At 36.1% G+C, this 11258-nt stretch overlaps 1 long non-coding RNA gene across 1 annotated transcript; it reads right to left on the reverse strand.

Annotated features, from left to right (window-relative positions):
- Positions 1-1337: 1337 nt before the first annotated feature.
- On the reverse strand, positions 1338-5365 carry LOC127874595 (uncharacterized). The gene is made up of 4 exons (XR_008047009.1): positions 4362-5365; positions 3280-3411; positions 2825-2950; positions 1338-1408 (listed from the first exon to the last, which is right to left on the reverse strand). It is a non-coding gene; the product is annotated as an uncharacterized LOC127874595 (long non-coding RNA).
- Positions 5366-11258: the final 5893 nt, after the last annotated feature.

Consider the following 11258-nt stretch of genomic DNA (forward strand, 5'->3'; position numbering starts at 1 on the left):
TTAAAGAAATTGACGTAAATGATGCCAACAATTATAAACGCATACCTGTATATGGATATTTTCACGGATTTTGGCATGTGTTGAAGTTTTAAAAATAAAAATGATGAAATAAATAAAATAATGTAAAAAGATAAATGTTTACATCGGCATTAAATAGATCAATAATTAAACAAGAATAAAATCAAAGATAAAAAAGTTATCCTTAACTAGTCTTAAACAACTGACCATTTAAGTAAAAGACTAGAACTTAACCAACTCGCCCATCTGTGATCGTATAGTAAGTAATATGTTTATATTATAATTTATATCAGCAATCATCGTACTGTCACAAAATATAATGATAACAACAGAACTCGCCAAATTATTCTTTCGTAATGCTTTAAATTTTTAATGTGTTTTAATCATCAAAATATGCAAATACTGTAATATTGTAGAGCTTAGTAAATGTTCAGTATTACCGATTCCTCGCAAAAATAAAACTACAACGAAAATTTTGAAATCTGAAAAAAAAATCAATTTCGTCAATTAACCAAAACGTGAAAAGGTCCATTTAACAAAACAATGGTACAAATCTATTCACAAGAGGCAAATTAATATCAGACATCAGAATTTTAATATGCTCACTATTTACAACAAATGTAAATGATAAAGGAAAATTATGTCGCATGTTTCGTTTACAAAACAATGTATGACCTTCGCATCTTAGGCCGAAAAGTAATATATGAAAATATACTAACACAATTTCTTAAATTTCGCTTAATGAGATGTATAACTCTGTCAAATGTTATGTATCATCCTCTTATCCATATTTATACTCATACCAAGTTTCAATGAAATCCGTCAAAGCACTTCCAAGATATGGCTCCGAACACAAAAAATTATTAAAATATTTTCGCAAACTTAATGATAAATCCGAAATGTTGTTTACATTTTGTGACGTCATTTGACGTTGCAATGTTATTTCAGCAACATAACAAAATGCGATTGGTCAATCAAACGAAAATAAGCCAATGAAAATCCTTAAAAAGTATATTACACATGTGTAAGATAAAAATATTCGTAATGGTTATATTACAAGGGGAAGCAGGGTATGGCATGTGATAAATATATATCTGTATTGAAGTAACTGTTAATTACACACTAAGCACACTCACAAGCTGAACTAAGTTGTGTTGGTCATCATTGCTATCACAACCCTTCTTTGCTGCCTTATTCATGTGATATCTGATCACTTTTTTGTAGGGGCAAATCTCCTTTTAGTTCTTGATGGAGCAGGTGTTACATTCTTCATAACAAATGAGGTCAGATGGCGTTGCATTTCTTCAACATTTGCAACGCCCTCTTCCACCACAAGTACGTTAATTTTTGAGGCAACATCACTGTCGATACGTTGCAACAGCCCAGCGTTCTGTTGAAGATTCAATAAGATATTTAAATAGCAGCAAATAATATAAACATGCACTTTGCAAACATTATCACCCCAATGTACGATCATCTGCATTTTAATACAGATCTTCAAGCTAATATAAATACATTATTATAAAGAGGTGTCAAATGAAAAGATGTAGATGTCTTAGTGTCTGACAGACAGTGTGACCCCAGAGTGGCGTTGTTGTTGATTAGTTAAGATAATCAGTAAAATTTGAATCTTACATTAACAAGAGCTTGTTAACAGACAAAACAGCAGCCTCCTAGTGGATATTGTTGTTGATTAGTTAAGATAATCAGTAAAATTTGAATCTTACATTAACAAGAGCTTGTTAACAGACAAAACAGCAGCCTCCTAGTGGATATTTGCTGCATTGTATTTATATAACCATAGCAATCAGCAATTTGAACCATATTAAAGAAACTGACAAGAAGTGCATATTCCCAATACGGCCATTTATGCCCTCCAAACTTTATCAACTCTGCTTACGTACTTTTTGAGTCAGCACGCTTTTAGTTTCCAATCATTTCTTTAAACTCAGCAACAATAATTTGCGCAGGAGGCAAAAAAAAAATGAAGGATATTGTACATTCAACTTTTTGTCCATCTTTCAACATACCAAATTTCATCAACCTAGGTAATTTACTAGTTGACATATTGCAATATGCTGATTGCGAAGATGGACATACACACACACACAAACGGAATGACAACTGCAAGTTCAATATACCTATGCCTTTCGGCAGGGAATAATAAAGAAATTATAATGGAAACCAGGGCATAATCTTTATGTCCTTCTTCTCCTCATTATTTCGTTATTATTACTAGTATCTTAATTATTGCAAAACTTCGACTTCTTAAGAAAGTCTTTAAACAGTCATTTTTAATAAAAGTCCATATAAATCATTCGACCACTGGCGTGTGGCTACCTTCGATTCCAGGAGCATGCTTTTAACAATCTTTAGTTTTATTATTTGATGTCAAATAACAACTATCAAAACTCAAGCATTTAGAGAAAATTAATTGTAAGTTATTTTATTATACACATCATCTTTTAAGGAAAGATCTAGGATAATGTAAAGGTACAGAGTGCTGCCAAACAAATCAGGTTTAAAGCTGGAGCAGTCTGATGACATTTTTAAATATTCTACGTAATCCTATTCATCTTTTAGTTCACACTGGTAAAAATAGCTATTAAGCAAAGTCTTTAGATTTGGTTTTAAACATTTGCAAAAAATCAAATTCAAAAGATTTTTACATTTTTTTTAATTATTACGTGCCAGGTAAACAAGAAATCCCCATGAAGGGGCAACTGTTGACAATTTTGATCACATGTTACAGCAAATGAATCAACAGAAATTTAACTTTACAGAGTGTTACTTTACATATCAGTACCTCTCCACTTGTATGGTACTTGTGTTCGATGTTAGGAAACACCACCATTATCTTCTTGATGCCTTTACTCAGATCACTCCTCACATTAGAAGCAGCCATTTTTGTGTCCAGCTCGCTTGATGAACCCTTGTATTAAATGACATAATGTTGACAACCTAAACAGTGCTTAAAACCAACAATAGCAAAAAATGATTGGATCAAGATGTTTAATTTAATTGTCATCATATTTTGCTTATCACACTTTTACAGAGGTAAAAACAATAAAAATGAGGCAAACACAATACAAATGTACATTTTGTATGAATCAGAAGAAATTGATGATATAACCAGTGGATTTTGAGCATTGGTGCAATAGTAAGGTTTCTTAAGTGTTATGATTGAAATAAAACAATGTAATGTACAGTAATTGTCCTGCTTGTGGGTAAATTAAATAAAAGAAAAACAACACATCCAACCTCTTCAGGGGTGAATATCAACACTTCCTTCAGAATGATAGAAGCAGGACAGTCCAATTTTTTGGAGAGCTGCACTGCATGCCTTGTTTTCTATTTAGCATATGAATGTTGCTCACTGCTAACTGTCTTTGTCTGAAAAGTATGTTAATATCTTTACAACTTTATGTACATGAAAATGCATATTTTATCTGATATCACACAGTGTTGAGTTTTGACAACTATTTGGACCAAATTTGTTTAAGAACAGATACTGTAAGTCTAATTTCTTCATAATATTAGTCAGTATAAAACAAAAGGGTAAACATTTTACTCTTCATGGAATGATCTGATCAATGTTGGCATTTTACCAAGTCCAGAGAAATAAATCTTATATTTTTATCTGAGCATTCATCAAGACAATAAGAACAAAATTTTTTGTTTTGCACTGAAATCAACACCATTTTAAGAACATTTTTAAAATCCTGTGTCCATCATTACATGTACATTGTTTATTTTTGCATTAAATGGCTTACAGGATGCGCTACATTGATGTTTCAAGTTTATATATAAAAGATTCTTGTACATTTAGCTGATTCATCTGGATCCTATTTTTTAACAAAATTGTTATTAAATACAATACTTTCCAATTCAGTAAAGACTGATTTATATGAGACATTGCTATTGTATTGTTTATGAAAATAAAGATTCTGCATACTAACAAGGTGCTCAGGTAAGCTAACAAGAGCACCGCATAAAAGGTGCCACGCTCGACTGCGGGTGCAGTTTTGAATACATGAAAGCTTGTCAGATTTTTTTTTTTTTTTTAAGAGGTCACAGTGACCTTGACCTTTGACCTAGTAACCCAAAAATGCATGTGACATGTAGAACTCATCAAGGTGCAGCTACATATGAAGTTTCAAAGTTGTAGGTTGAAGCACTTTGATTTTAGAGCCAATGACAAAATGTTAAGGTTTTAGCATGACGCGGACGACCAATGACACGACGACGGACACGACACGACAAGCTGGCTATGACAATACCTCGGGTTTTCTTCGAAAACAGCCGAGCTTAAAATCAATGACAAGCATGGAGGGGAAGGTTACCATTTTTCTGTCCAATACCTTCTCCTTTTCCAGTTTTCTCTTCTTATTCTTGTCTGTACCATGGTGGCATTTCAGAACCTGATGTCCAAGGCTAACATACATATAAGGGTTCACCCCATGGACCCAACAAACCTTATGGGAGGATGAAGTAAAAACTGAAATTATTCATCAAAACAGATTTTTTTTTATTTTCTGCTTATGTATACACTTTATTTAAAAAACACAAAAAATTGAAATTAAACAAAAAAAATCCATATCATGAATTAATTCATTTAATAGGAACAAGAGATGTGTTTGTCAGAAACACAATGTCCCCTATTGCGCCGCTTTTATTTTTGTTTTACCTTAGACCTTGAAGGATGACCTTGACCTTTCACCACTCAAAATGTGCAGCTCCACGTGATACACGTGCATGCCAAATATGAAGTTGCTATGTTCAATATTTCAAAAGTTAATATTTCAAAAGTTATCGCAAGGTTACCAAGGTTAAAGTTTTGGGACAGAATGACAGACAGACAGGCCAAAAACAATATACCCCCAATCATTCGAACTGGGGGCATTACAATAGTTGATAAAGGTACATAGAATCACATTGTTCTTAAAAAAAGAGAAAGTACAAATGTTTTCACCTTCATAAGTCTTCATTTATAAACTTTTTTGATTTTTGAAAGACAATTAATAAGGAATTTTGTGACAGGATATGGGAATGAACAATACTTTATCAATTGGGGAAAAATTCTTTCATTTTTTTAAGTCAAAATATTAATGCAAGTAAAAAGCTATCTGTGAGGCATGCTTTTTTCTACTTACCCGTTGTGATAAATATTCAGGCCACATAAAAGCTAAATAGATTTGATAACGTCTTTACAAACTTATTGTATAAAAATAATTAATACCATAGTGTATTGCAAACATTTCATCATTTAAGAAATATATGAGTGTGGCAGAATTTATAGGTGCCAGTGTAAATTTAGTATTAATTTAGTAAATGGTGAATAAAAAATAATAACATAAAAAAATAAACTTCACAATTTTTTAAATATTTTGCTCTAACATGACTCATTTTGAAGGACATACGCTTTTTGGTACAAATTCAAGTGATTAACATAGTATTCAAATACTGAGAAAACACTGCTTAATGCCCCTGTGTTGCCATGGCTGTGAATACATGGCTATCATCACCTGGGTATAAATATTCATGCATCCAGAACAGTATTTACAGATTGCACTGCTGTTACTTAAATAAATGAAAATAAGTGCATGCAGAACAATGTGAATTGCTAACAGTTGATACCGTTATTTTCCATTAGAAGTTTACTGGGTTTATTTAAAAAGCACTGGAATGATAATTTGTTAAATAATCAGAGCTCGATTCAATGTATTCAAAATGACAATAATGGAAGGTAATTGTATTTCTCTTCAACTTATAATTGATAATATTTGACAACAATTTCATTAATAATATTCACTCTAGTCAAGGTCTACAAAACGGTAGTGTCAATATTTTAAGGAAAACAAAAATGGAAATGCCGAATTTTTTGGTTCTATAACCGATTATTTAACGATTATACTATCAATTTCATGTTTTTAAATTTGTGCTTTTGCATTGTTAAAACAATTAAATAAAAGTATCTTGTCTTCATTGCGATTTCTCGTGTGAAGATTGGCAGACGACATCTTGAAAACTTTGACAAACATGCGGTAGCAGTTTCTTTACAGCAAAATTTTTGTTTACTAACCATGTTGCCAAATTGTCCTTACAATACTGACTCAACGAAGGTCTACAAAACGGTCGTGTCAATGGTCCCAGTGTCAATATTGTAAGGAAAACAAAAAGGAAAGCTAAATGTGTTTCTTTCAAACCAACTATTTTTTAAAGATTAACATGTCTCTCTTTCCTCTTTTCATTAAAATATGTTTGAGTTTCTTTCAAACGCCAGCTGGTTACAACCACAACAATCAATTAAACTTTGAAGAATAATTAATTTATGCTTCTTTCAACAGAAATCATTACGTTTAGATATATGAACAAAATAATAAAATGAATTTACCTGAATTACCAAAGTTTTTTGTGCTGTAACCAATTATGTATGTTATTCGTATCAATTTCATTTCTTTTGATGTAAGCTTTTGCATCGTCAAAACAATAAAATAACATTATTTTGTCTTCGTTGCGATTTCTCGCGTAGATTTACAGACGCCATCTGTTCTGTTCTGTGTTCTTCTTGAACCCCCTTTGTAGAGGAACCAAACAATCGTTTGTAGACAGTGAATAATCCTCCACCGAATATAAACACTATATTACACGTTCACACTATTCACTCCTTAAATCACACACCTTTCACTAGAATATAAGTCTATCCACTAATCGCGAATATATGCGACTTAGAACTGTACGCGCGATTTTTCATTAGTTGTTAAAATATTAAATGAGATAAAAATAAAAATAAATCATTAAATGAATTTACGGAAGGCCGGAGAGTGCTTCTGTACATACATTAGAATTGTATTGCCTTGAATAAAAATACCCAATAAACACTATTGCCAGTTTAATTAAGAATTATGCCCTTCTTTAGTTTGTTTTTTGTGTGTGTTTGGTACGGGGTGGTCGCTGGCTTGCATTGGTCACCAAGAGCAACTGACGTGTCCTGTCCAGACCGTACAACAACCGTCCACAATGCTTCTCAAACTCGTGAAATTCTGAAGACAAATGGGTTTTCAGGAAAGTCTTTAAAGTTGGCCAACTGTTGATGAGTATGTAGAGCTGTTCGTCTACGGGTAAAGTATTAAATGAAGTCTCTGTTATCGCCCCCCACTGTCGTTCTATGTCTACCATAATTGACTGTCTAACACTATGTAGGGCACTACACTTGAGCACAAAATGTTCTGCGGTTTCGTTCTCTTCACCACACATCTGACATGTTGGGTTTATGTCATACTGGTTAAAGTTCTTACGTTTTGTTTGGAGCATGTAAGTCCCTGTGAGTAACCGTACCTTTGTTTTTAACCGTTCTGACTCTCTGGCCGTATATTCCAATGAGAGCAAAGGGAGAATCTTACCAGGCACATACTTATCTTGTCTCAGGAAAAACAATGTAGAATATAAGGGTGTTAAACTGTCTATTTGATCACTCCAGTAGCTATGAACCGCCTTGAGTACACGTGTCTTCCATTTTCCCTTCTTGGGTGTGTTGTCAGCTAAGTCAGCAACAGTCCCCAACTCGTACTTCCACATTATATGCTGAACTTGTATGAACCAGGATGAGCTGTCAACTGATTTAAAGCTAATCTGACGTTCGAGTAGCGCCCACTCAATACTGTTTCTATCTTGCGAGCATATAGTATGTAAGAAGGTCAGTGCCTGTATGTGAATTTGTGCTTCGATCGGTAAAAGTCCGGATAGAAGATATACTGCCGCATTGGCTGTGTTGTCTGGTAGTCTAAGAATTTCTTTAACAAACTTTCTTTGGAATGCTTCGAGACAGTTTATAATGCGTTCAGGAGGTAATAACAGTTCCAATCCGTATAAAAGCACGGGAAGAACATAAGATTTGTAAAGATGAATTATGGACAGTACATTTAGTCCCGCTTGCCCTTTGTAACCACTACCGAATATACTATATGCTTTCCTTCTTGCTTTTTTAAAATTTTCATCCACATTAGCTTTTTGGTTGTTCAGCATAGAGTCAGTTCGTATAATACCGAGATGTATAGTTCTTTGCACAGATGGAATTTCGTCATTGTTCATGAAGAGGGGAGTAGACACGCCCTTTTTACGTTGGTGACTAACATGGATATGCACGCTCTTGGTAGGCTGTAACAGGTATCGCTCCATATTGGCGAATTCTGCTGAAATGTTTAACAGTTCCTGCGCTTCATTGGCCGTTTCGGCACATAAGCATATATCGTCCGCACAAGCACTGGCCGAACAGTTGACGTCACCAATAGTGGATCCCACCCTGGCTTCTTGTAGGCGATCAAGCAGCGGGTTAACGTAGACCTTGTATAGGTCGGTGCTCAGTACTCCACCCTGCCTAACGCCCTGCTGAACACTGAACTCAGCCGAGACACGCCCCTTCCACTTAACTGCACTAGTGGAGTCCCTATGGAAGCTATCGATTAGGCACCAATGTTTGTCGTATACTCCAATGTGACCCAGTCGTCGCATAAGGTGTTTGTGGTCTACTACATCAAACGCAGATCTCGCGTCCAGAAAGATCAAGTGCATTTCGGATCTATTGTCATGACATTCACGATACAGTTCTTCTACTATAAAAGCTGAATTTAGTGGTGAAGAGTTCTTAGTAAAGCCCCGTTGGAATATATTCTGGCTGCTCTTTATGTTTGGTGCTATCCTATCGCGCAGTATTGCTTCAATGACCTTGCCAATCACCGGTAGAATTGTTATGCCTCTATAGTTCCCTGAAACATTGGGTTCACCTTTGTTTTTGAAAATGGGAGTCACCACACCTCTCTTCAAAGCCGCAGGAAACAGTCCACTAGCAAATACATGGGATACAACCTTTAAAAGATACTCAAAGGTGCTGTCTTCACAGTTCAATAAATGTTCGACTGACATGTTGTAAACATCAGGCGCTTTACCAGTATTCAGACTTTTAACTGCTTTTTCAAGTTCAATTTTAGTTACAGGTTGGACGTATTGATTGCGGTTCATATTCACAGTCAGTTCGTATTCGATATTGACGATTTCATCATATACATTGTCGAAAAGTTCATTGGCAGCCTGTTGCCCAAGAGCTTCAAAATGATCATGAAAACCACATAAAATTTTATCTTCTTGGTACCGTTGGTTACCTACGTATAAATCAGTAATAAACCTGCCCTGCTTGTTACGTTGGCTATTCACTAGCTTATGAAATGTTCTAGAGTCATATTTCCTGCTTTCAATTATCTTCTGTTTTAGTTCATAGTCTTTTTTCGCAATTGCCTGCCTAACACTGGATCGTAGTGCCCTCTAAGCCAAGTTCTTTTCAGTTAATAAACTACTCTCTCCACGCGGTCTACCCGCCCGCTTCCAAGCTTTGTATGCATTTTTCATGTTCATGACATTGTCTCTAATTTCTGGGTTCCACACCTTTAACTTAGGTTTAGAATTAAACGGTTTCCTTCTACTGGCAAGATTTGACGCAGATTCACTCATAAGCTCACAGAAATCTTTAACAACCTCCTCGACATTATCATCATCAATTTCAGTTTCTAGGGTTGCGAGACCGTCCTTGACCCTAATGGAATATACGTGTTTATCAATAGTTCTCCAGTTCACCCTAGTGCTTATTACGCTCTCTTCTGGCTTTATATTTAAAGTAAAATTACACAAAAGTTCAACCTTTATAGGATAGTGATCCGATGTATTTGTCCGCAGGTCATTAAGTACGACCTTTCTTGAAGTGATTAGCACTGATGGCACGTTGTACAGAAAAAAGTCTATCTCGGTGCACTCATTGCCTCGAGGGTCAAGGTATGTTTCCCCAGAATTCTCAAATTTAAGATCAAAGTCATTTACCAGTTCTTTCAAGTAATTAAGTCTTCTAGATCCATGAGCCCCTCCAAGATTTTCGTTAAAGTCGCCGCCCAAAAGGATATAATTGTCAGTGTTATATTTTAAAATGATTTCCCTTATCTGGTCCACACAATCGCAAAACTCGGTCACATTACCGCTCAACCCTCGACAGGGCATGTATACAGACACTATGACTAATCCCTTATTGTCCTTGAAGTTAGAAAGTTGCAAACATTGAATTCTGTTTCCTCCGTCGTCAAGCACGGTCACTTTTGGATCAAGTTCTTTCTTCCATAAAACACCTACCCCGCCAAAACCTCGCGGAAGCTGTGTAGGCAATAATGGGTCATTGTAATCTGTACCTTTTCCAACAGAGTTTATGTTTTCGTGAACTTCACTTAAGAGATCAGTTTGAGACTGAAATAGCCAATGTTCTTGCACAAGTATAATATCGTTACACTTAAAAATGTCCGCTATGGCGAGTGTACTAGTCACAATGTTCTTACAATTAAAAGAAGCTATCCCTAACGTGTTTGGAGACTCGCTACTAGGTTCAAAACTAACACTCGATTCCGACTGTTGCGCTATCTGGGAATGTTCCGATGTTTGACGTGGTACAAAAAAGGATGCTGATCAGGAAAGCTCCTTACACTAGTGCCCGCCGGTAGATACATCAACGGTTGACCATGGACATGTCCAGGCACTACTGACACACGTTCGCTATCACTGTCTATACTGTTGCGGTTCGGTACACTCTCTACTCTGTCGCTGTAGTGCATTGCTGTAGAAACCACACTTGTCGTTGACAACGTAACAGGGGGACAGCTGTTAATGTTCGTAAGGACCGGCGCAGCGCAAACACTGGCGGCGGCTGTCGAAACCACCCTAGTCGTTGACCGTGTTACAGGGGGAACGCTGGTAATGTTCGTTATGTCTGGCATATCACAAACACTGGCGGCTGTCGAAACCACACTAGTCGTTGACCGAGTTACAGGGGGAACGCTGCTAATGATCATAAGGTCCGGCGTAGCACAAACACTGGCGGCGGCTGTCGAAACCACACTAGTCGATGACCTTGTTACAGGGGGAACGCTGCTAATGATCGTAAGGTCCGGCGTAGCACAAACTCTGGCGGCGGCTGTCGAGACCACACTAGTCGTTGACAGGGTTACAGGGGGAACGCTGTGAATGTTCGTAAGGACCGGCTTAGCACAAACACTGACGCCGGCTGTATGCACACCTATATCACTCGCGGCTTCTAGTACACGATTGCTTGAAACAATATGGCTCTTATTGTGCCGAACAGGGATATTCTCGCACTCAGTATCATGCAAAAAATTGTCTTTAAATATAAACTGCTCAAGTTCATTTTCTAT

This window comes from Dreissena polymorpha, chromosome 1 (assembly GCF_020536995.1).
Source record: "Dreissena polymorpha isolate Duluth1 chromosome 1, UMN_Dpol_1.0, whole genome shotgun sequence".
Lineage (NCBI taxonomy): Eukaryota > Metazoa > Mollusca > Bivalvia > Myida > Dreissenidae > Dreissena > Dreissena polymorpha.